We start from the raw sequence: 27486 nt of genomic DNA, 5'->3' as shown, positions 1-27486 counted from the left end.
TGACATATATGGCTTGACTAGTCATAACATTACTTTTTGAAGATGTGTTTGAGAATTTAAGTATTGAAAAAGGCAACCCAGTGCCATAAAGCAGAAATGTTAGAAATCTTTAAATGACTAAAATTTCAACCCAGTCTAGTTTTATATTTGTTTAGTGTTTTCTTGTGAGAAAGAAATCCATGTTTTACAAGCATTTCTTTTGCAGTAGAATTAATATAATGGCATTGAAATGAATTTTGTGTCAGTTAAAATTCAGTAACATCAACAGACAACATTTTTTAATATGGTTTGACAGATAGGGTTAACGTGGTACTGTTTAACTTTTGAAGAGTTTGTGTGTGTGTGCACGTGTGTGTGCCTTTTTCTTTTGCACATCAGAACCAAATTTCATTAGTATTTAAACAAGTTTTCAGGGTAATATTTGAGATTGTGGCTTGGGACATGTTTTAGCCATTTACTTCTTTATACAGCTAATGTGAGTGAATATGAGTGAAGAATACTTCGATATGACCATTCTTGCCTAATAAGTGGTTGCAGATGATATTTTGATAGAAGATTTCTGGTTTTGAGCTCTGTATATTCTTTGGATATTTTAAAAGTGAATAAGCACTTTATTTTTTAAAACCAGTTTTGTAAATCTATTTATGGTCTTTTTTTTTTTTTAAAGCCAAGAAAATGGGTATTGTTCTCTTGGTTATTATGATTCAGTATTTGTTTCATTTTTATGGTTTATTTTTCTTAAAGTATTGTGTTATGTTCTTTTGGGTGAAAGGAACAGAGACAGGATACTCAACTAAGATGGGGGCAGAGACGTGTGTGTGTGTGTGTTTCAGCCACTCTACCAGGAACTTAGATATTTTAACTATGTCTCATGGAGGATGGTACATACATGGCTTGGGAACTGGAAAGATCAATTGCAGCTTTAATTATTTCAGAATATAATGAGTTTAAGGATTATTCTAGTCAGACATTCTATTCATTTCAAACTACTCATCTACATTTTGATAATTGATTCCGATTGATATGATATGGAGATAAAGAAATTAGAATGAGGTAACCAACACCTATCAGTATTATTTACCAAACTCACAAAATATGCTATTGGCAGGTTATTGAATGTAGGAGGGTTTGGTAGGCTGACAATTTGAGAGACAATGAAGTAATATGGACCAAGTCTGGCCTTCAGCATTGGCCTAATTGGTTATAGGATGGTAAGTTTAGCTATCTGTGTGATTTTTTGCATCTTAGACTTTACTTCTGGAATCAGTTTCTTCCTGAAGTATATGTTTTGTTTATTTTAATATGTGTTTTTATTGATTTCAGAGAGAGGAAGGGAGAGGAGAGAGAGAGAAACATCAATGATGAGAGAGTCATTGATCAGCTGTCTCCTGCACGCCCCCTACTGGGGATTGAGCCTGAAACTCAGGCATGTGCCCTGACTGGGAATTGAACCATGATCTGGTTCATGGAGAGGCTCAACCACTGAGCCATGTTGGTTGGGCCTGAAATACGTGTTTTGAAGGAGTTCCTTTATTTCCTTTTTTATTGAATTTATTGGGGGTGACATTGGTTAATAAAATTATATATGTTTCAGGTATACAATTCTATAATACATCATCTATATATTGTATGTTCACCACCCCAAGCCAAGTCTCCTTCCATCACCATTTATCCCCCCCATACCATCTTCTACCTCCCTCAACCCCCTTTTCCCTCTGGTAAGGAGTTCCTTTAGTAGGTCTCTATTTTTGGTAACATATCTGTTTTTGTTTGATGATATCTTTATTTTCCCTTCACTCATATGACTGATGATTTAGCTAGGTATATACTTCTAAATTTGGTTATTTTCTCTTGGTTACTTTGAAAATATTTTTTCATTGTCAACTGGCAACCATCGTTGCAGTTGTTTCTTTATAGGATATGCCTTTTCTTTCTGGTTGCTTTATCTTTGGTATTTTGCAGTTTCACTTTGATATATATATATTTTAATGTGTCTTTATTGATTTCAGAGAGAGGAAGGGAGAAGGAGACAGAGATAGAAACATCAATGAGAGTGTCATGGATCAGCTGCCTCCTGCACGCCCCCATTGGGGATTGTGCCTGCAACCTGGGCATGTGCCCTGACCGGGAATCGAACAGCGATTTTCTGGATCATAGGTCGGTGCTCAACTGCTGAGCCATGCCGGCCAGGCTCACTTTGATACGTTTTGAGAAGATTTCTTTTACTTATCCTGGTAAGTGAAAGAGAGGAAGGAAGAGAGAAACACTGATTTTTTTTGTTCCACTCATTCATTGGTTGCTCCTTATATGTGCCCTGACCAGGGATCAAACACACAACCTTGGCATATAGGGACAGTGTTCTAACCAACTGAGTACCTGGCCAAGGTCAATAATGGGATTGTTTTTAAGGTTATCCAATAGTGTGCCATACTGCTCTTTTCTTTTGTACTCTCCATATCAATTGAGATTTTTTTGCTCTACATTGAAGATAAGCACAGTCTGGCTACCTTTCTCCATTTCCACTGCTATCTCCCTTGTATCAGTGATGATTACTGCCTCCCTAGTTCATTTCCCTTTTACTCTTGCATCTCTGTACTCCATTCTCCACATAGCAATCTAGTGATCTTAAATCCAGATAACATTACTTCCCTGCTTAAACTTAATAGCTTCTTGGAATAAGGTCCAAACTCCTTACCACATTCAAGATCCTTCACCTGAATCTAGTGTTTTCATACTACACTACCCTTCTTTCATGCCCTAAGCTTCAGCTACACAGGCCTTTATTTTATTTTTTTATTTTTTTATTGATTTCAGAGAGAGGAAGGGAGAGGGAGGGAGAGAAACATCAATGATGAGTCACTGATCAGCTGCCTCCTGCATGCCCCCTACTGGAGATCCAGCTCGAAACCCAAGCATGTGCCCTGACCAGAAATCTAACCCTGACCTCCTGGTTCATTGGTACATGCTCAACCACTGAGCCATGATGGCTGGGCTACACAGAACTTCTTAACTGACCTTAGCAAGCACTTTTCTTCCTCCTCCTGCTTGGAATGCTTTTCCTGGGTGCTTCTCATGGCTCTCTTTCTCTGTTCTCAGTTTAAATGTTACCTCCTTAAAGATGCCTTCACTGGTCAAGCTCTTCAAAGCAATCTCCCCAGTTTTTCCTCAGACCAGATATCACTATTTTAATTATTGTGTTTTTATATTTGTAAGTTCCACAAAGGCAAAGTGACTTGTGTTCATTCTTGTCCCTGATGCCTTAGCAGTTCCTGGTGCATATTAAACACTCAAATATTCGTAGTATTAGTGAATACATTGATAACTCCTCCAAGGATAAAACATGGAGGTCTTAATTTGTAAGGAGGTGGGACTTAATTTAGCAGCAAAATATAGTAGTTTGTAGGTAAAAAGCAAAATGGATAATGGATGAATTCCCAGAAACATATGTCCTGCAGCAGATTCATATGGTAGCAGACCTGTCGGCATCTTTGGTTGGCACAGAACTGACTGGAGACAATGTTTAATTAGATGAGGGACTGGCTGTCTCTCAATATAAAGCATACCCTGTCCCTGCCCCAAAAGAGAGTGAAGCTGTATACAGCTCCGACTACAACTCCCAGCAGCCCCCACGCGAGCCCGCCCATTGGAAGGCGGTGCCCTCCCCCTCCTTGGAGCTCCAGGCTTCGGGCCGGGAGGGGCGGTGTCCTGGCCCCGCCCATCCCCGCTCCCCGCCGTCGCCCGCCCCCGGGGTTGTGGCCACGCGCAGCGGCGGCGGTTGTTCCGCTTCCCTTCCAGCCGGGGCCGTCGCCATTGCCGAAGACTCCCTGCCCTCCCCTCCCAGCGCCCGTGGGGCTTGGCTGCCGCTCGGCCTAGCGGTAGCGGCGGCTGCGCTACAGCGCGGCTCCACTTCCCGCCCCGCTACCCCTTCCGTCCCCTCCCCGCCCCGCGCCGCGCGCTTGCCCGGGGCGGCTCCGCAGCCCGCCCGGAGCTCGGACGGAGGCGCCTCGCTGGGCGGGTACCTTTCCTTGCCAGGGGTAAGTGGGCAGACGGGCCGGGACGCGGGGCTGCCTCTCTCCTTCCTTCTTCCTTCTCCGCGGCCTGGCAGGCGCTGGCGGCCCGGGGCAGCCGACCTGCTGCGCGCAGGGCCGGGGCGCCGCCACCTGCGTGCCTGAGCCGCGGCTCCTGGGGCGGTGGCTCATTGTCTGCTCCCTAGGGCTGTTTTCTTCTCAGCTTTTGCCCGGAGTGGGGAGTTTGCTGGGCCGGTGAGGTCTGACTCTTCCTGGACCCAGCCCTGCGCTGGCCCGAGTCGCGCCCGGGCTCTGCCCTCTCTTCGCCTCCCTTCCCTCGCGTTCAGCCTCCTCCTCTTCTCCGCGTAGTGTTCGGTGTTCCACCAGACGTCTCGGGTTTTATTCTTGGATTTTTCCTGTCTTACTAAGTCCCAGCCCCTCCTTGCTGCTGCTCTGTTCATCCCAGTTTTATTGCTCAGGCATATTGTCTCGAGTCCTTTTACACTTTTAAACTAAAACCTAATCTCTTCCACATTCCGCATTGGTAAAAACGTAGTTTTCCGAGGGTTTGAGGGCTTCCGCTTAAGAACAGAACTTTCGGATCTTCTTGTTATAATTTTTTTTTTTTTTTTTTGATCTTCAGCCAGGAGGTGAATATTTGCTTCTTTAGGTAATTTAGGTGAAGATTGGCTTTTAACCATGTTTGGCTATCTTTAACAACCACGCACACACACACACTCACCACGTTCCCACAAATTCCTCAGTGGACTTAACCTTTTGACTAATTCTTTAAAGATAAAGTTCATGCAAGAACTGAAGTGTAAAAAGTGATTACCATTGTCAGTTGCTGTGGGGCTGTACTTTTTCTTGTATCCTAATTTTAATGGGAATTCTCTGGTGTGAGCGTGATTTTATTTCCTCCTTCATAAATAATCCCAACTCCCATTAACATAAATATCTCAGTTCTCCTTTACAAGTGATCTGTAGTTTTCTTTTTCAGCCCCTGTAAAAAGACAATCAAAATGGTTAGGCCTAAAATTAGACTACGACGAGCTGTGTTTTGGATCAAGGTTGTGCACGTCACGTTTTTCCCCCGTTCTGTTCGACTCTTCCGCTCTTATAAGTAGGCAGGATATTGAAATGTACAAGAATTTGCTCTAGAGGTTTTGTTTTGGTAGACTTAATACAAAAGAATAACATTAAATGAAGTTAGATTGGGATGAAGGCAGTGAATAGTAATTTCTAAAGCAGATTAGAATTTGTCAACTGTGCCAGATGCTCTGTGGCATTTGTAAAACACACTAATACCTCTATATATTTTATATATATGTGGGGGGAAATATATATAAAAATGAAAGTTTTGTTCATGTTCTCCTGTTTAAGGTATTGATTTAAGGCAGTGCTTTCATTCTTGGCCTTTAAATCTGATTTACAAAGAACACTGATTTACATTGTGAAAAGTGAACCTCAAATGTTTTTGACCTGTAATATATGTTAAAACCACTTTCAGGTTTTGGTGAAAGACATTAACCTAAATTCAATGAATTTTGTGTTTTCACTAAATAGTCCATTGACGACTTAGTACTGAGCTTCAATACTGCCATAATTTTGTAGTGTCAGTTGTCCCCAACTTAATGGGAGGTCATGTTGGCGCAAGGGGTCAAGGTATAGAATGTTGGAGTGTAAAACTTGATTTGTGATGTCAGCCTCTCTGCTAGTTCTTTCTATAAGCAGATACTTTTACTGAGAAAGAGCTCCTAGGTATTCCGCTTCCCTTAGGACCTTGATTCTTGGTTTACCAATTATGCGAAGTTATTCTTCTGGACTTTGTGACATTTAATACCAAATTCATAAAGTTACAGTAAGTTTGTAGTTGGAATGTATCTACTAAACAGATGAATAGGGGTTCCTATGTTTCTCTGATGTTTGCGATAGGCTGGTTTCCAAGTAGACATGGTTAACAGTGGTGTATATTTCTTTTTCACTTATAAGAGAAAACTTAGAACTTGTTCAGGTAGCTAAGGATAAACTTTCAGTGAAACTTTTTAAAAAAGAGAGAACTTGTTCAAATAGCTAAGGATAAAAATAAGTAGGTACTGTTAAGTCCTTCCTGTGTTTAATCTGTTAATATTGATTATTCTCATATTCAAGTATAATGTTTCTTTTGGCTTTCTAAATTCTATACTTTTGATGAAAACTTGAAACTGGGCCTTGTTTAAGTCTTCAGGGTTCTGAACAACTTGTTTTCAAAAGCCTAGTTCTAGCTAGTTAGAGGGCTAATTAATTTCAGACTAATAAGAGGGAAGGTGTTAAGTTACTTACACATCTGAGTTGTCCCTTGTATCCTTCTTGTACTTTGGTAGAAGCAGAAAGAGAAGGAAAAAATAGCTCCTGTTGCCTTGAAGAAATACTGATTGTTTTCTTTTGTGATTGGAATTGAGTTTCACTGTTACTTCATTTTAGGGTCACTAACCTGAGTAACAGTAGACAATCTGAACACTCACGAAAGATTTGAGTTCTAGCTTGTTATCTCTGAGGTACATTTGTACTTACTTATTCCATGTATCTCAGATGGTTAGGAGCTGGAGACCTGGGTTTGAATCCTGGCTCTTCTACTCGATCCTGGCCAAGATGTGCATTCTTTTCAAGACCTGATTTTTTTTCATCTGTAAAATGGGAATAATAATAATAACAGTATCTACAAATTTCAAAGGCTATTTATAGCAATGAGATAATGCAGATAAAATACTTAGCAAATGCAATGCTTAAGTGCTTAATAAATGTTAATGTTCCATTCTAAAATAGGTTTTACATTTAATTGCTTCTACAGCAAATGTTCTACTCCCAAACTTAGATTTTTTTAAAAAGTATATCTTTATTGATTTCAGAGAGAGATAGAAACATCAATGATGAATCAATGATGATCAGTTGCCTCCTGCACTCCCCCTGCTGGGGATGGAGCCTGCAACTCTGGCATATGCCCTGACCAGGAATCGAACTACCATCTCCTGGATTCATATAGGTTGATGCTCAACTGCTGAGGCAGGCTGGGCCCCAAGCTTAGATTTAAGACTGCTTTCTGAAAGAGGTTGGAATCTTAGGACCAGGTTCCTGAGACTTTACTTGTTAAAAATTATTTTTCAGGAAAAAAATTAGTTTCACCACTGAAATACAATACAGGTGTGTTTTTTTAAATACAGGCTTCTCTGATTAAAAAATATGCATATTTCTCATACAAAATTTGGCAAGTAGTGAAAATTATTAAGGAACAGGATAAAAATCATTTTATTCTCAGCCCTCAAGGATAACCATCATAACAGACTAGTGTTTTTTCCCCTTATTTTAAAATTAAATTGCAGAAGAGGAACATGCTTATTATAAAAGGTTCAAGCAATTCAGTTAGAGTAAAAAAGTGAAGATTAGTTTTTCCTCACTTTCTAGTCTCATTCCTTAGAGATACTCACTGTTAATAATTTTTATTTATGCAATTAGAAATAATTACCAGGTGTGTAGTTTTTTAAAATTAAAAACTCTTGTTGTTATATATTCTTTTCTGTGTCAGTGATATAGTTGTATCTTATTGTTCAACATTCATGAGGTGTTCTATTATATAGTTGTACTTTAATTACTCATGATCATTTACGTTAGTTTCAAGTTTGAGCAACTAAAACTGAAGACTTACTGAACTCCTTATATCTTTGTGCACATGCATATGTATGCAAGTATATAAAAATTCTTAAATGTATACATTTCCAAGTTTCAGTAGATGCCAAATTTACTTACTAAAAGGCAGAACCAATCTATACTTTCTTACCTAATTGTATATGCTCCTTATACATAATAGATATAAGTCCTTTGCCTTTTGTTTAAGATCTTCCCCATTTCACCTTTATCAGAAAACATTATTCTATATTATCTTGTACTTTTAATAATTGTATTTTAATTTTAATCCTTTTGGACTTTTTTTGTTCATGGTGAGGGCAAGTAAGAGAGTTTTAAAAATATAATAGTTTGGCTACTGAAATAAAATACAGGTATAAAAATGTTTTTAGGCGTTTGAGGTTGATATGAAAGTTGGTCGCATTATGGGGATTCAGAAAGTAATATTGTGATGGCTTTATCGTAAGCACCACACCTGAAAAGAGAGAAAGTGCCCCTCTTGACCTGTCTCAGCACCTGCTTAACTCATCCTCATCCTCAGAATCGGCCTTTGAGTGCAGCTTCCTGTGGGAGCCTCTCCTGACCTCCACTATGGTTTGGATGTTCTTCCTGTTCTTACATATTTGTTTTAACATGTTAACCTCTAACCTTTATTTCCAATGTGCTGAGACCATGAGCTATTTGGGCACTTTTAACCTGCATTAATATCTTTCTGATCAAGCTGTTACATTGGTAATACCATTTCATGTAAATGTTTAATAGGTTCTGGAAAGATAGAAGGTTTTATTTTGCATTTATTTCTTAAGAGCAAGGTATATTTTAAGATATAATCTTAGCTTTTAAAAATTCCTATTCCTTTTAATTTTGAGATTATTTAGTAATTCATAGGCTTAATAAGAAGTTACATAGGCAGATGTAGTAGTGGAAATATAGTCAGATGTTTGATAAAGTATCTCTGTTGTAAATTTTTTTTAAAACTTTTTTCACCTTCCTAATTAAATATTTGAAAAAAATAAAGTAAATATAAAAAAACCCTCATTTCATTACCTATGATAACTACTGTTGCTATTTTGGTATGTTGCCTGCTAGTACTTTTTCTTCTTTATATATATGTGTGTACATAGTTTACTTTTATAAAATTGGTATCATCTTTTGTGTAATTTGCTATCTTGCTTTTTTACCTTAACATTAAATCTTGAAAGTTTTCCTTAAAAATTCTTTTTAAAAATGATTTTTTTTATCCTCACCCAAGGATATGTTTATTGATTTTAGAGCGAGAGGAAGGGGGGGAGAGGAAAAGATGGGGGAGAAAGAAAGAGAAACAATGATGTGAGAAACATCGATCAGCTGCCTCCTGTACATGCCCTGACTGGGAATCTAACCCACAACCTTTTGGCGCACAGGATGACACTCCAACCACCTGAGCCAGCTGGCCAGGACTGAAAGTGTTTTTTTTAATGTTTACCTAACATACCATTATAGAGCTGTGCCTTAGTTTCATCATTTTCTTATTACTAAATGTGTAACTTATTTCCAGTATGTATATATTTTAATTCTCACCCACGGATATTTCTTCCATTGCTTTTCAGAGAGTGAAGGGGGAGAGAGAGAGAGAAACATTGATGTGAGAGAGGCATATTAATTGGTTGCCTCCCGCGTGCACCCTGACAGGGGCCAGGGATCGAGCCTGCAACTGAGGTATGTGCCCTTAGCTAGAATCAAATCTGGGACCCTTCAGTTCGAGGGCCGACGCTCTATCCACTGAGCCAAACGTGCTAGGGCGTATTTCCAATATTTTATATAAATAATGCTATGGTGAGTATCATTCTATTCCTGATTATTACTTTAGACTGTATTTGCGGAAGTGGAATTACTGAATGAAAAGGTATAGCATTTAAAAGTATTAAATTGACCCTTCAGAGAAGTTTGATGTACACTATCACTAGAAATGTGAATCTCATTTTATTTGTTAAGCATATAGAAGTAACTAGATTTTTTTGTTTACCGTTACTTTTATTATCTCTCTGGACTTCAATAAAATTTTATTTACTTTTGTTTTCCTTGTTCATTGTCTGTGAAAATAATACTAATAACTTTTGCCTCCTTTCCAATAGTCAAAATATTAATTTCTATTTCAGCTCTTTATTACATTGGGCAGAATCTCCAAGACATGGTTAAGTAAGAGAGATGATAATTGTCTTGGAACATCTCTGGTATTTTTACAATTAAGAATGATGGCGGCTGTTGGTTTTAGAGAAATTCTTTTTTTTTTAAATCCTCATCGTAGGATATGTTTTTATTGATCTTAGAGAGAACGTCAATGTGAGAAACATCAATCAGTTTCCTCCCATACGTGCCCCCACTGGGAATCAAACCCACAACCTAGGTATGTGCTCTACCAGAATCAAACCTGCAACCTTTTGGTGTATGGGACGATGCTCCAACCAACTGAGCCACCCAGCCAGGGCTAGAGATTCTTTATTATTTTATTCTATTCCTACTTTACAGAAAATAGGAATGGCTTTTGAATTTTATCAAATGTTTTTGTAACACTTACTTAGTAGATGATAAGGTTTTTCTTCTTTTAACTACTGAGAAGGGTATATAATAATAAATTTACTGATAACCAAAGGCATATGAGGAACCAAAACCTACTCATGTTAGTCAGGTGTATAGAATTTGTCGAAAGGATAGAGAGTATTATAAAAATTTAGTTTAATGAGTATATACGGGCCATATGGTAACTCCTGGAGTTACTTCTGTAGTCTTTTGAGGAATCTTGAAGTATTCATGAGTTAGTTTTGATAATTTCTATTTCCACAGATGACACATTAAGATTTTCAGCCTGGCCTGGTGTGGCTCAGCGGTTGAGCATCAACCTAGGATCCAGGTGATGGGGGTTCGATTCCCGGTCAGGGCACATGCCTGGGTTGATGGCTCAATCCCCAGTTGGGGGCATGTGGGAGGCAGCCGATCAATGACTCTCTCATCATTGATGTTTCTATCTCTCTCCCTCTCCTTTCCTCTCTCTGAAATCAATAAAGGTATATTTAAAAAAAATTTTTTTCAAATTTGTTATATAGATGTATCCAATATTTTCTTATTAGAATCTGGTGTCTATTTCCATCTTTCTTTTATTTTTTATTAATCCTCACCTGAAGACATGTTTTTTTTGTTTGGTTTTTGTTTTTAAAAGAGAGAGAGGAGCATTTCCATGAAATATTGATTCATTGCCTCCCGGCACACACCTGGACCAGGGATCAAGCCTGCAACCTGGGTATTTGCCCTTACCAGGACTCAAACCCACGACCTTTCAACCTTTTGGTGTTGGGAGGGCACTCCAACCAACTGAGCCACATTAGCCAGGACTATGTCCATCTCTTATTTGTGATTTCGTTATTTTTAAAATTTTATTTGCCAATTGTTTGTCTTAGTGATTTTTTATAGCCAGCTTTGAGAGTTATTCTATTGGTGTTCTGATTCTCTGGTTTCTACTGTTCTCTTTATTTTGCTCTTCCTGCTTGTTTTCATTATTTTTGTTATACGTTTTAAAAACTCGTTAAATTCTTAGTTCCTTTGTTTAAAAGAATGAAAACATTTAGCGCTCTTAATTTACCTTTGAGTACAGCTTTGGCTGCACTCTATAATTTAAATGAATGATACTTTTTAAAAATAATAATATGTTTTTATTGATTTCAGAGAGAGGAAGGGAGACGGAGAGAGAAATAGAAACATAAATGATGAGTTATTGATTGGCTGCTTCCTGCATGTCCCCCTACTGGGGATTGAGCCTGAAACCCGGGCATGTGCCTTGACTGGGAATTGAACCCTGACCTGGTTCATAGGTCGATGCTCAACCACTGAGTTGCACCAGTTGGGCGAGTGATATATATATATATTTTTTTAAATCTGTGTTTTTATTTTATTTTATTATTATTTAAAAAAAAAATATCTTTATTCATTTCAGAGAGAGGAAAGGAGAGGGAGAGAGAGAGACAGAAACATCAATGATGAGAGAGTCATTGATCGAGCCCACAACCGGGGCATGTGCCCTGACTGGGAATCGAACCCCGATCACCTGGATCCCAGGTCAACGCTCAACGGCTGAGCCACGCCCGGCCGGGCTGGGCGAGTGATATTTTTATATTTACTAAACAAATAGTTGGTAGTTCTAGATTGATTTCCTCATTGACTCGAGGTATTTGGGACATTACTATTCACTCTTTTTTCTTGCGACTATAGTCTTTTAAAATATCTTTTAAATTTATCAAGAGTTTCTTTGTGATTTAAAATATAATCCATTTCGGCAAGTGTTCTTTGGAAACTTAAAAAGAATATTTTTTCTGTTTGCAGGGTACAGTGTTACGTATCTGTTAATTAAACTTTATTTAAATTATCTTGTTTGATTTCTTATTTCTTATTAATCTTATTAATTATATGACAATCCTTATTAATTTTTTAATCTTATTTTGTCAAAGGCTAAGTGGTAGCATTGTTTCTGAGCTTGTTCTCACATCAGGAATTTTGTTTCTTCTGTCTGAGTACTATCTTCCCTTCATGTATAACAGTTTTAAAGAGGCCTTCCCTGATAAGCCATCTAAAATAGCCTCAACCTACCCTGTTCAGTATCTAACTTCTTGCCCTTCTGTATGTTTTTCTTTACAGCACTTCTATCTGAAGATATTTTTTTCATTTATTTTTTTATTAGTTTATTCAGAGCTTAGAACAAGTAGGTATACAATAAGCATGTTGGTTGAGTAAAAGAGCGTCAGTTTTATTCCTAGTGATTTAATTTTTAAAAAAAATTATACACTTTATTTAATACAGAAATTTTAGGCTCATAGCAAAGTTGAGCAAAAAGTAGAGTTCCAATATATTTCGAGCTCTCCCCTCCCCTCAGCCTCTCCTATCATTAACATCCTGCAGTGTGTGACACATTTGTTACAATTGATGAACCAACATTGACACATCGTTATCAACCAAAGTCTGTAATTTACATTAGGGTTCACTCTTGGTGTTTTATAGTGTATGGGTGTGGATAAATTTATAATGACATGTATCCATCATTATGGTATCATACAGAATAGTTTTTCAACCCTAAAAATCCCCAAATAGTGCTGGACCTATTCGTCCTGCCCCCCTCACTTGGAACTCCTGACAACCACTGGGAGGCTTTAACTATCTCCATAGTTTTGTGCTTTTCAGAATGTCATATAGTTGGAATCATATAGTATGTAACCTCCTCATCTTGACTTCTTTCACTTAGCAATACTCATTTAAGTTTCCTCTGTATCATTTCATGGCACAATGGCTCATTCCTTTTTAGCATGAATAATACTCCATTGTTCAAGTGTACCACGGTTTGTTCATCTGTTCACCTACAAAAGGATATCTTGGTTAGTTCCATATCTGGCAATTATGTATAAAGCTGCTATCAACATTTGTGTTTAATTTTGTGTGGGCATAAGTTTTCAGCTGATTTGGGTTAATACTAACGACTATGATTGCTGGATTGTATGGTAAGAGTATATTTAGTTTTATAGAAAACTATGAAATTGTATTTCAAAGAGGCTGTACCATTTTGCTTTCTCACCAACAGTTGCTCTACACCTTCACTGGCATTTGGTGGTGTCAGTGTTTTGGATTTTAGCATTCTAATAAGTGTGTAGTAGAATCTCATTGTTTTAATTTGTACTTCCCTACTGATGCATGATGTTAAGCCTCTTTTTAAATGCTTCTTTGCCATCTGTAGTATATATATCATCTTTGGTGAGGTATCTCTTCAGATCTTTTGCCCATTTTTTAATTGTGGTGTTCATTTTTTTATTGTTGAGTTTTAAGAATTCTTTGTATATTTTGAGTAACCTTCCTTTAAATCATATATTTCTTCTGCACATATTTTCTTCCCATCTGTAACTTGTGTTTCATTCTCTTGACTAAAGATTTTTTAAAAATCTTCATCTGAGGGTATGTTTATTGATATTAGAGAGAGGAAGGGAGAGAGAGTACGCACCCTGATGGGACCAAACTCACAACCTGAGCATGTGCCCTGACTGAGAGTCAAATCCACAACCTTTCAGTATACAGAACAATGCTCCAACCAACTGCGCCACACCAGCCAGCACTTGATTCTAATGATTTTTATCATGTGTTTTCATACAATATTATTTGGTGCAGGTGTAAGTTCTATACTCATCAGTAAAAATTAATGTTATTTTTAATTCTTTTAACCTTATATTTTACTTATCTTAAATTTCTCTCTATACTGTCTTTCTTTGTTCAATTACGTACTATACAACTTTGTCCTTTCATGCCATTTTGTTTTAGTTGTATCTCTCATTTTTTTTAAATACTCACCTGAGGAAATGTTTATTGATTTTAGAGAGAAAGGAAGGGGGGGGGGAGAGAGAGAGAGAGAGAGAGAGAAACATCATTGTGATCAGTTTCCCCCTGTGCACGACCCTACTGGAATCGAACCTGCAACCTAGGTATGTATGTGCCCTGACTGGGAATTGAACCCGCAACCTTTTTTGGTATATGGGATGTTGCTCCAACCAACTGAGCCACTCCAGCTTGGCTAGTTGTATTTGTTTCTTTCTTTTTTTTTTTTTTTTAAGTTTTTATTTATTGATTTTAAGTGGAGAGAGAGAAAGAAACATTGATTTGTTGTTCCACTTATTTATTGCATTCATTGGTTGCTTCTTGTATGCACCCTGACAGGGGATAGAAGCCACAACCTTAGCCTATGGGGACAACACTCTAACCAACTGAGCTACCTGGCCAGGGCTAGTTGTGCCTCTTTTAGTTTATGTATAGTTTAGCCAGGCCAGTGTTGCTTGTTGAGTGTCATCCCCATGCACCAGGAGGTCACCAGTTCAATTCCCAGTCAGGGCACATGCCTGGGTTTCTGGCTCTGTCCCCAGTAGGGAGCATGTAGGAGGTAGCCAGTCGATGTTTCTCGCTCATCCATGTTTCTTTCTCCCTCTCTCTGAAATCAATAAAAAAATATTTTTTAAAAACCACTTTAAAAAAACCCAACAACAGAAAATAAATTACGTGTAGTTTATTTTTGTTTTAATCCAGAATGAATGTTTAAAACATTTCTGTGAATTGTTAAAATGAATTCTGTTGGGTGTGTTTCTGTTTTTATTTAATGCTTATTGTTTTTTAATGAGTCATCAGTACTTATTTAATTTATCTAAAATGTACATAACATAAAATTACCATGTTAACCATTTTTAAGTATACAGTTCTTTGCATTTGGTACATTTACATGTTGTGCAGCCATCACCACCTGCCATCTCTCGGACTTTATCTTCTACAAGTGAACTTCTATTCTCATTAAGCACTAACTCCCCCTTCCTCCCTACCCAGCCCGTATTAACCTATTTCTGATCTACTTTCTGTCTCATGATTTTGCCTATTCTAGATGATCCATGTAAGTGGAATCATACAATATTTGCCTTTTGTTTTTGGCTTATTTCATGTAGCATATTTTCAAGGTTCTTACATGTTGCAGCATGTTTTACTACCTCACTCCTTTTTACACGACTGAATAATATTCCACTGTATGTATGTACTACATTTTGTTTATCCAGTTACCTGTTGATGTTTTCTCTTTTTTGTTTTGTAAATTATATTTGGCTTGCTTTTATTTCAAATATTTGGAATGTGTACATCCTGTTTTTAAAGTGCATTAATTTATAGTTTAAATGAATTCAAGTATAAATCTAAATTTTAAAAAGTAAACTTTTCTGATTTGTCAGCATAAAAAAGAAAATTACACTTTGACTCTCCTTATATCTGAAGATTATTTTTCTCTTAACCCATTCTCATTTTATTCCCTTTTCCCTTTCCATGGTGAGCTTGGGGCCTCAGAATATTGTTAGTGTATTTTTGGTACATGTCATGCTTTTAACTTCATCTTCTTTCAAGACATATCTTGGTGATTACATTCAGTGCTAACACAAATTATTTAGAAGCATTTGAGATCTTGCTTCCCCGCAGTTGTCATCAGTCTGGCTCAAATAAACTCATAAAAATTCTCAGAAAATGATTTAAACTTCATTGAGGTGGGTTCAGTGCTCATTGCCATTTTTCTCAATCTTAACCTTTGAAATGATTCATCGTGTATGTCAGTGTACATTTTTAGCGAATATTTTTAGTAGTAATTGGAAGACATACTTAATAATTTTATCACTAATGTCCTTAGAAATTCTGTAGATATCATTCTCTGTCACCTTACATTAATTAGTTTGATTCAGAGCTTCCTGTTCCTGATCGTGGTAGGAATTTTCTGTTTTCTTTTTATTGAAATAATTTTGACAGATCATGTCTTGTACATATTCATTGATGTTGCCTGATTCATTAGCTCCTTACAGTTTTCAGAATTGGTTCTTTTTTCATTTCCAGAAATATTTGTGGTTATTTTGCTTTAGTTCTGTTTTCTTCCTTAAAAACACTTATAATAATTAGTCTGGCTTGTCATTTCTGTCTTGTGTGTGAACTTCTCAAATGGTTGTAACCCTTATCACTCATTTGATTTTCCTTTATTGCCTCCAATTGGGCTTCATTTCTGCTATTGAAATTTTAGTTTCTTTGCATTTTTAAAAAACTTAACCTGCTCCCTTTTCTTTTTAAATTACTCTTATTTCATCTTGGTCTTTTCTCTCCATATGTTCCTGTTTCATAGAGTTTGCCAGTGTTTGGAAGATGGTTCTCTGTCCTAAGTGTAGTGCACCTTCTAAGTTAGGCTGTTTCTCTGTGAAGGGTAATTTCTCCTCTTTCTTGTGCTGGATTATTTTTGGTTGGAGTCAGTGTTGGAGTTTTTCTGCTTATTCATCCTTGAATAGCTATTGTATATATTACCTGATGTCCATTTCTCAGAAACTTTTGTGGGTTGTCCTTGCCTCTACAGTTGACTGGGATTCCGGTTGAAACCTCTCCTTAGGTGTATTGCTGAAGGATAAATACACAGCTCGTACCTAAGTTCCAGTGATTAATAGACACTCACCTAATATGATAATTCTGGGCGAGAATGGTGGGATCTTAACCTAGCCTGGTTTCTAACGTGTGCTGCTGTTGGGCACTTCCTTTTTCTGGCTCTGTACCCATAACACAACACTTTGCTTGTACAACGTCACCTCCCAGGAAGCCGTATGCCAATCCACATTTTTCTGCTTGTATACAGCTCCCCCTGATTCTTACATACACACAGGCACATGGACAGACACTTCCTTGCTTTTCTGGAGCTTACATGGTAGTCTCCATGGTATGTAGAAAGATCAGAGTAGAAGGTAAGGAACTCTGGCTGCCACAAAACCCACCTCTGCATAGCAAAAAATGGCTGGCTGGCTTAAGCAAGATTGACTACTAGTTTCTTTTAGGTTGACTGTATCTCTAAATAAAAGCATGGCTAGTGGAGAGGGGACAAGGTATCTTCCTCTCTTTGAGGCAGATGGTTGAACTTTCTTTCTGAAATAGAATGTGGCTGGGTCATGGGTCTTTTCTCAGTTAAGATTGAGTGACTTTATAGCTAGTGGAAATCCTTCAAAGATCTTACATATGTTGTATTCATAGAAATTTGCAGCAGACTGCATGGGGACTTTGGATTTGATAGCATTTTTAACCATAAGTCAGTTCTGGGTGGTGGTTTTTTTATTTTTGGGGTTTTTTTTGGCTTTTAAAAAAAATTTAAATAACCACTTAAGTAATCAGTCTGCTGTTGACCTTCATCTTTCAATCAAAGGTCTTAAATTGATAGATTATCATTTGGATAGGAAAATGGTATCTTGTTCCAGTAAAATCTCGTGTGTCTAGTGAAGTTGAATACTCTTTAAAAAATATGTTTTTATTTGTTTTAGAGAGAGAGGGGGAGAGAGAGAGAAACATCGATCAGTTGTCTCCCAATCAGGGACCAAACCCTTCAACCTGAGTATGTGCCCTGACTAGGAATTGAACCCTCACCTTTTGGTGCATGGGATGTCTCTCCAACCAATTGAGCCACACTAGCCAGGGCAGTAATCTTTGACCTTACTTTTTGCTGTTCCCAGCTTTCCCATTCACTACCTTACAGGCAGTTTTGATGCATTCTTTGAGTTTCATGCCTAGTCATTGTTTCACTTTTTTAGTGTAGTGATTGGGTGGAGGCCAAGGGGGAAGAAGAAAAAAAAGAAGGGTCACATTTAGATTACAAAGTTTCTTTACACAATTTCTTTCCTCTGTATAGAGACCTTCCTCTTCTTTCTTTGCCTGGCAGATGCCTTCTCATCCTTTAAAAGCCAATTCTGATTTCTTTGCCTAGTTACTCTCATGTAAGTAGGAGCTTTGGGCCCTCTTTTCCATTGCATTCCACTCATCCCTATCAGCTCATCTCAGTTGCAGAGTAGTCCTGTGTTACTATTGTCCTCATGGTGTGACGTGCTCAAAATGGAGACTAAACCTTAGTGCCTTGATCTCCAGAATGTGACACATTGTATATAGTAAATAAATATTTGAATTAGGAGAGACTGATTAAGAGTGTATTTCTTCATTTCATTTCTCTGCTTCTAGCTTGAAAATATAAAAAGCAGGTTTCTCTGGGAAGTGGAATTACCGATTTTTTTAGTTTAGATTTTATCCTGGTTTGAGATTTTTTGTTTTTATAATCACCATGTACTACTTTTATTAGGAGAATTAAAAAAAAACCCCAAACCTTATAACCAAATCTCTAAAATTTCCAGGTTCTCCCTGTGGCCCAGCATCTGTGTCTTTCTGACCCCACTCAACAGTCTTATTTCCTGCTATTTGCTACCATATACCCTCCTGTCTCCTTGCTGTCTCATGAGCTAGATCATACTTATTGTTCCTGTTGCCTAGAATCCTATCTTCTGGGTAGGAATATGATCTGTTGTTGTAAATTGATGAATACTTTTAACAGAGGTTGACTAGTGAGAATTTATACTGTTTAATGTCCTGCTGATCTTATCCTGAACATACGGTGGATAAATGGAGCATTTAATTGGTGTAGCTTTCTAAAATAGAGATCTTAAAGAAGATAGAAGAGTGGGTGTATCTTTTTTTTTAATCCTTACCGAGGATATTTTTTCCATTGCTTTTCAGAGGGAGTGGAAGGGGTGGGGGGGAGAGAGAACCTTCGATGTGAGAGAGAGACATCCATTGGTTGCCTTCCGCTTGTCCACCGACCAGGGCCAGGGATTGAGCCTACAACCGAGGTACTGAGGTACGTGCCCTTGGCTGGAATCAAACCCAGGACCCTTCAGTCTGAGGCCTGATGCTCTAACCACTGAGCTAAACCGGCCAAGGTGTGGGTGTATCTTCAGATTTTCCTGGATCTCCCCTGGGCTAAAGATTCCATCATAGATAAACCTTTTCATTGATTGATTATTCATTCAACAAATACTCATCTCCTAGCCATGTGGACTAGACATAGTGCTAGGTGTTAGTGATGTAATGTCAACAAAATGCTCACCGTATCCATGCTTGTGGAATTTATAACACAGAAGACATTTAAAAAGCAAATCCAGCCCTGGCCCGTGTGTCTCGGTTGGGCATCTTCCTGTGCACTGGAAAGGAAAGGTTGCCGATTCAGGGCACATACCCGGGTTTCAGGATTGATCCCCGGTAGGGCACATGCAGGAGGGAGCTGACTGATGTTGGGCTCTCACATCAATGTTTCTCTCTCTCCCTCTCCCTTTCTCTCTAAAATAAATAAAAATATTTTAAAAAGCAAATCCAGTGTGATGAATGCTAAGGCAGAAGGGAATCAACTAATGGACATGGGTTGGGAGTGAGGTGGTGTCAGAGAAGGTTTTCTGAGAATGATATTTAAACCAATACTTTAAGTAAGTGACAGGTGGCGATGGTGGACAGAAAGAGTGACTAAAACACCCAAGGTCCCAGGCAAATGGAATCATTGATTATTGAACAGAAGCCCTTCCAGAAAGGTTATGTGTGAAGAACCAAGATGGCTATTTACAGAAAATAAAAGAACGGATAAAAAGACACATTTTTATTCCCATGATTTTCTGTCATCAGAAATATTAGTAGCAGAATAAGTAATCCAGATAGGCAGGGTTGATATCTTTTTAATTAATTTTTTAAAAAGTGATGACTGTTGCCCTGGCCAGTTTTGCTCAGCGGTTAGAGTGTCAGGCCCGCCCATTGAAGGGTTTAGGGTTAGATTCACAGTTAAGGGCACATACCTGGGTTGCAGGTTGGATCCCCCCCTCCCCCTGTCTGGGCGCATGCTGGAGGCAACCTATTGATGTGTCTCTCACATCAATCTCCCTCCCTCCCTCCCTCCCTCCCCCCCCCCCAAAAATCAATGGAAAAATATCCTTGGGTGAGGATTAACAGCAACAACAACAAACAGAATCAACCAGTGAATATGCCGATAGGTAGAACAACAAATTGTTGTTTCTCTCAAGTCAATAAATAAAAGAAAATTTATTTTAAAAAAAGTGCCCGGCCTGCATGGCTTAGTGGTTGAGCGTCGAACTATGAACCAGAAGTCAGGGTTTGATTCCCAGTCAGGGCATGTGCCCCGGTGGCAGGCTCGATCCCTAGTAGGGGGCGTGCAGGATGCAGCCCATCAATGACTCATCATTGATGTTTCTCTCTCCCTCTCCCCCTGTCCCCCTCTCCCTCTCCCTCTCTCCCCCCCCCACTCCCTCCTTCTTTCTGAAATCAATAAAAATAAGTAAATAAATAATTTTTAAAGAGGTGTTCTAGAGACATTGGTTCTTTAAAAAAATGAAGTGATGCCCAGCCGGGCGTGGCTCAGCGGTTGAGCATCAACTTAGGATCCAGGCGATCAGGGTTCTATTCCCGGTCAGGGCACATGCCTGGGTTGTGGGCTGCAGCTGATCAATGACTCTCTCATCATTGATGTTTCTATCTCTCTCTCCCCCTCTCCCTTCGTCTCTCTGAAATCAATAAAGAGATACTTAAAAAAAAATTAAAAAAAAATGAAGTGATGACTGTCAACCTTTTTCAGATATGAAGAACAGCAGCATAGAATGTAGGAGGTACATCTTCGAAGTCGCAAGGGATTCCTTTCCTGAACACAGCAAAAACTATAAATAGTTTTGTCACCTTCAGAGGAGTCCTGTTTGAAAGGCTGTGTGATTATTCTAATGTGCTTCCATTTTTCAGGTCATTTTTAGAACTCTTCAAATTACTGTAGGAGACTGCAGCATATTCTTTAGAGCGTCTTTCCTCTTCACTAGAGGCAAACCCTCCATCCTTGCCTCCGCCTCTCCTTCCATCAGTCCTTCTTGCTTTCTGTGTCTACATCTGCCCTGCCATGGTTTCTTTTCCTTAAATTTAAAGAAAAGATATATATATATATATATATATATAAAATAAACTTTACTCTTAAAAGATTTTTCATTTTAATTAATTAGAAATCAGTCGGTTGCCTCTGGCATGCTCCCCAACCTAGGATTGAACCCACAACCTAGGCATGTGCCCTGACTGGGAATTGAACCCGCCACCCCTTGGTGTATGGTATGACACTCCAACCAATTGAGGCACACTGACCAGGGCTTAAAAGGTTTCTAAGTGTGTTTTTAAACAATATTTATGAAGTTGTGCAGCCATCAGCACTAATTCGAGAATATTTGCATTACCCCAAAGAGAAATCTTGGACCTAATAGCAAGATTGACTCCAAACTGTTCCCCTTGCCCCAGGTTACCACTAATCTATTTTCTATCTCTATAAATTTGTCTAATTCTGGACATACAAGTGGATCCTATATGTGAATTTATATAATATGTAGTCTTTTGTGACTGGATTCTTTCACTTAGCACAGTGTTTTCAAGGTTCATCCATATTGTAGCACATATAAGTACTTCATTCCCTTTTATGGCCGTATAATATTCCATTGTGGATATACCAGATTTTATTTGTCCACTCATCAGTTGGTGGAAATTTGGGTTACTTTCTTTTTTTTTGAGAATTTTTATGAGTATATTTGAGCCAAACTGACAACATATGCCAGGGAGCAAGATCTCAAAAACTCCCTTTCATTTTTTGATTGTTTTAAATAGTGCTTCTGGGAACATTTGTGTGTAAGTTCCTGTGTGGACTTCTTTTCCTTTCTTTTGGGTATAAGGCATAGGACTGAAATTGCTGAGTCATATGATAACTCCATGTTTAATCTTTTGAGGAGGAGCTAAGAAACTATTCCAAAGGTACTGCACCATTTTGTAGTCGTACCAACAGTGTCTGAGGATTCCGATTTCTCCACGCCCTCCTAAACTTATTTTCTGTCTTTTTTCCAAAACTATGTTTTTATTGATTTTTCGAGAGAGAGGAAGGGAGAGGGAGAGGAGCATCAACATTGATTGGCTGCTTCCTGCACATCCAGTGTGGGGGATCTAGCCCACAACTTGGGCACATGCCCTGACTGGAAATTGAACCAGTGACCTCCTGGTACTCAACCACTGAGCCACACTGGCTGTATTACTGTCTTTTTTATTATAGTTATTCTAGTGGATGTGAAATGGTATCTCATTGTGGTTTTCATTTGCATTTTCCTGATGGCTAATCACGTTGAGTATCTTTTCATGTGCTTATGGTTATTTGTGTATCTTTGGAGAACTGTATATTCATATCCTTTGGGAAAGCATTATATGTTCAGAATGGAGTGCTTTAGATCAGTGCTCTCAGAAACTTTCTGTAATGGACTAATAACTTGTAAAATACCATAAAATGGAAATGAAAGAAAAACCAGACATACAAAATACAAACCCCTTTTGTTGTAATTAGATTCAACAGCAAATTATTCTGTCAGATTGCTCTAAAAGTTTCTAAATGCTTTTCCTCAGTTTTTGTATTTCATTGAATACTGGTAATAAATAGTCCACATACTATTCTTTCAGTGGTTCTACTTTAGATTACTAAAAGGCATTTAGAAAATAGTGCAACTTTTTCTATATTTGAACTTTTTTCAGAATTTTAACCACCAAAAACATAAATAACTAGGAGCATAAGAATACATTCCTCAATGTCCCTAGACAATTGCTTGATTCTTGTATTTTCTGTACTTGCAGGTTTGGTTCCTAATTCTAATTTGCTATTGAGATAATTCTACAGAGGGCTGGTTTTGAGGCTTGATGAAAACAAGTACTACTTCATACAGATCTTACACAAGCTAGTTACATTTTATTGGGATAAGCTGGAGGGGTACAGTTTGAGCAAAAGGTAGCAAAGCAAGTTGGGCTTTTGTTGGACCAATCAGGTTAGCCTTTTGAACCTCTCCTAGTTTTCCTCATAGGAGATGAGCTGCATGTTGATGATACTGTGCTTGTTGAATGGGGCCTTTCTGCTAGGCTTTTAGAAGCAGAGAGGAGAGACGGTAATTACCATTAAAGCCTCTTATGCTTTCAATCATGTCACCCTGAAACTCCAACATATTTATCTTATTATTATTTTTTGTATATAATTTGTCACCTGGCTGTAACATCCTTGTTCTGAGTATAATTTCTTACCTTTTTGTTCACATTTAGGCAAAAATAAGCATCATGCATGCTCAGCCTCATTATAACCCTGTAGCCTTGAACAGTCTGTGAGCATGAGCAGTTCATTATCTCCTGTCTTACAAGGTCTTAAAAGGTCTAGGAGCTCTAACTAAGCATGCAGCTGTACCTGACTTTGAAATCTTATAGTCTAGGGACACTGAGCAATGTATTTTTATGCTCCTAGTTATTTATGCTTTTGGTGGTTAAAATTCTGAAATAAGTTATTTGTTTATAGTGGCCTTAAACTAATGAAGGTATATAGAGTGTGAATCATTTGAAATATGTGCTTAAACATTTGTCGGTGCCTCTGTGTTAACAGCATTATGTTGATGTCAGATAGATAGCAAGAAGTATGAAAAGTGTTCCTTGCCAGCCAGGAGTTTATAAAGAAAGAGAAGCAAAGTTAGAATCTGGCTGACTGAAGTTCAAGGAAGTATGTCATTAATGGATGGGACTGTATCACTCTGGGTCTAGTCAGAAAATAAACCATAGGAATTTGAACATAGAAAGAATTATTGACTCTAACAAGAGAATGAAATAATGAGGGATTAGCTAGTAAGTAGTAGATAAAATCCTAAAGAACGAAGGAATAGCAGAAATAGAAGCCACTGCTATCCCAGGGCTGAGGTAGAGCACACAGGGAAGAGCCATCCTCCCGGGGAGCTGGGATCCAGACCCTGTTAGAACATGGCTATGGATCACTAAATGGCAGAGTAGTCATTGTGATGCCGTGTTGGTGGACCAGTCAGTGCTGGACATCTGCCCTTTAGGGTTCCAGAGAAAGCTGTTCACAAAGCTGTGCTCCCACAAAGAGAAGAGGGAAGCCCCTGTCTGCTGGCCACCTTGCCCTGTAGAAGCCTGGTGCTGGAGGAGCCTGGTGAGCACGCACACTAGAACCAGGAAGCAAAACTTCTCCTGTAGTCTCTCCTGTGCCCTCTACTGATAAAGTTTAACATCATGCCAGCTGGCAAAGGAAGAATAGGCAAAAAGGATGAATTTGGAATTGAGAGGCATTAAATCAGTAACTGGCATGGGAATGGAATTAGTGCTATAGAAGCTCAGAGAAGTAGAGATCATATCAGGTTATGACAGTTAAGGAAAAAGTATTTCAAAGAGCTCTTGTAAGATGAATAGGTTTCCTTTTTTTTTAAAGAGTTTTTTTATTGATTTTAGAGAGAGGAAGGGAGAAGGAGAGAGAGATAGAAACATCAACGAGAGAGATTTTTTATCAGCTGCCTCCTGCACACCCCTTGCTGGGGATAGAGCCCACAACCCAGGCATGTGCCCTGACCAGGAATCAAACCTTGATCTCCTGGATCCTAGGTTGATGCTCAGCCACTGGGCAACACTGTCTGGGTGAGTAGTTTTCTTTTTAATTGAAAATGACTTAACTGCTTTTCCTCCTTACAAAAACAGTACATGTTTATTTTATTAAAATTAGAATATAAATTTTCTTGCCTATTTATATTCTGGAAACAAGGGTAAAACACTCAGCTTTATTACCTATAAAGAGAGCCAGTGTTAATCACTTGACAAAATATTGCTAGGTAGTGGATATAGTAGGGAGGGAAAGCTTTTTATGATTGTGCTTGCTGCTGCTCTTTTATCTTTTTTTACAGGAAAAAAGTTGACTTTGAGATATAATAATGCTAATAATATAAACTAGCATTTTGAGGAACTTTCTTTGTTTAAATGAAATTTATTTATATAACTTCTTTAAGAAGTTTGTCAAGTAGATAATCACTTGTAATTATAATGTCAAGTAGACATTATTTTGGGGCCCTTTAAGTGACCATTGGGAAGGGATTTTCTGTTGTGATCACAGTGACGGAATGTTGTATCTTAGAAGTCCATCACGCTTTTCTCTCATTTGCTCAGAATTTTCATTTGAATGCTCCTCTTAGTAACAGGGTTGTAGCAGACTTCATGTGGGGAAACAAAGTTGAAAGCTCAGTCTTGCCCTCCTTGAGGTGTAAAGACTAACCTTTCCCCAGATATCAAAGACTACAGGATCTTCATGAAAAAGAAGGACTTTATAATACCATATCACTGTTTATTGGAGTTTACACTTTAAAAATTGGACAATAATTCTAGAGGATGAAAACAGAGTTCTTGAGTGTTAGCTTACAACTGGGTTTATATAAATGGTTAGAATATATAATGTTACACACCTTTTTAGAGAAATATCTTATACTACTACTAAATTCAGACTAATACCTGTTGACTTGTCAGTCTTGTAACCAAGTTGGTATAGAAGTCAATTGTTTGCTCTCCTGTTTTTGACAAATTTAAGGGAAAAACTAAAACTTTAGTATAAGTTTAGTTTTTAAACCTTTTAGGCACAATCTTTTACTTAAAAATAACCACTTTTCTCTGACCGTGTACGAGCAATTGTGTAGAAAGGCTTAGAAAAGTGCTGTCCAATATGGTAGCCACTAGTATATTTGACTATTGAGTACTTGAAATATGACTAGTGTGACTAAGAAACATAATTTTATTTTTATTTAATTTTAGTTAATTTAAATATAAGTAGTTGTGTATGGCTAGTATGGCCACCCATGTTGGATAGCACAGTTTACAGGATGGTTTGTTCAAAAGCAAAACATTGTAAAGAAGACAAATAATTTGAAGATAACATTAAAAGTAAATTCTCATTCATGGTTGGCCTGTCTGCGTGATAGCACTCTATTTTCCCAAAGTATCTTAATTTGATACTGGCATTTCTTTTCCCCACATCATTGATGTGATTGAGAAAATTTGACAGAGGTTCGTTCTTTTAAGTTATCTTTTAAAAACATATTCCCTAGATGATGTCTGTTTCTATAACTTTATTTACACGCCTAGTCTCAGTTCATTTTAGTAAGCATTTGTTGAGCACATACATGTGCCACATTCTGTTCTATGCTCTGGAAGTGCAAAGATTAATAAAATATAATTGCTGTTATTAGCAGTTTAATTTAGTTGGGATTAAGAGAGAGGGTGGTGGGGATAAAGGGAAACTTGTGTTCACTTTTTTAAAAACCTCTATGTATTAAAAACCTCTGCAATTTGATACTGTTTAGGAATATTCTTAAACTTTTCTCACTTAAAAAAAAAATACACCAACCATTTTTCTTAAGTGAAGAGAGGTGTGTTTTTTTATTTTGCCTCTTTGTGCCTGATGATTTTATTTCATACCCTCCCATAAGTGGAATGCAGCCTCTGCATTCTTCCCATTACGGCATATAGGATGATGTGGCAGCCAGCTACCCTGGATCATTCAGAGTAGTTCTATGAGGTGAAGCCTGCTTGTTCTTTGGGACCTGTAGGTAGTACCTAGACTATCCTTCCCCCACACTTTATCCATGAAAACTGTGCCTTATGCATTTATCAGGTTACAGTCATGCTCTTTCACAAATCATCCTGAAGTGTCTATACTCATGCATTCATTCAACAGATATTTTTTGATTGCCTCCTATGTGCCAGGCTCTGTTGAACTATGAGGGGAAGTGAGGCATGTCACCTGTGGACTGAGACGTCAAGAGTCACATGCTCCCTCAATCTCTTTTCTATTTTGGTGGTGACTTGTTACCATAGTGGAACTTTAAGATTATAGCAGCCCAGATCCCTCAATCTCCTTAAGAAGTAGAGCTAACTTCCTCGAGCTTAGTGTCCACTTCAAGTAAAACCTTTCAGGTTTGGGGATGTTTGTTACCAAAGCATAGCCTAACCTAGCCTAATACGGGGTTGTTTTCAGTCATTTGCTGTTATGACAAGTGCTACTATGAATATTTTTATAATTTGCACATGTGCAAGCGTTTCTTGGCTTTATATCCAAGAGTAAAATTGCTGAGTTGCGGAATATACAGACAGACAATTGACTTTACAAGCCAGTACCAAATTGTTTTCTGAAGTAGTTATAGCAGCTTACTCTGCTGCTAGCAGTGTTTAAGAATCTCTTTGCTCTACATCCTTGCTAACACTTAATTTTGGGAAGCCTTCTTAATTTTTGCCAGTATAGAAGGTGTAAGTAGTATCTGTTAATGGCCTTGATTTACGTTTTCACTTCTTGTGAGATTGGGTATGTTTTCATGTATTTATTCACTGTAAGTAATCTGTGAAATGAATGCTTGTGTCATTTGCTCATTATTTATAGGGTTGTCTATCTTTTGCTTATTTCTTTATAGGAATTCTTTATATATTCTGGATATTTTGTCAGTTACCTTTTGTTGCAGATCTCCTGCTTTGTGGTTTTCTATTCTGTGGTGTGAAATGTATCATATTTGTCAATTTTTTTCTTTAGAGTGCTGTGTCA

General features: G+C 37.9%; 1 protein-coding gene across 1 annotated transcript in view; it reads left to right on the top strand.

Annotated features, from left to right (window-relative positions):
- Positions 1–3736: 3736 nt before the first annotated feature.
- Positions 3737–27486, top strand: part of PAK2 (p21 (RAC1) activated kinase 2) — an 81267-nt gene continuing 57517 nt past the window's right edge. Inside the window, exon 1 of the mRNA XM_081138766.1 lies at positions 3737–4034. The gene's annotated coding sequence lies outside the window, so the exon portion shown is untranslated. The remainder of the gene's footprint in view (positions 4035–27486) is intronic.

This window comes from Miniopterus schreibersii (genome assembly GCF_964146895.1).
Source record: "Miniopterus schreibersii genome assembly, chromosome: 5".
Classification (NCBI taxonomy): Eukaryota; Metazoa; Chordata; class Mammalia; order Chiroptera; family Miniopteridae; genus Miniopterus; species Miniopterus schreibersii.
The sequence above is the reverse complement of the archived record's forward strand: the minus strand, read 5'-3'. Positions and strand labels throughout refer to the sequence as shown.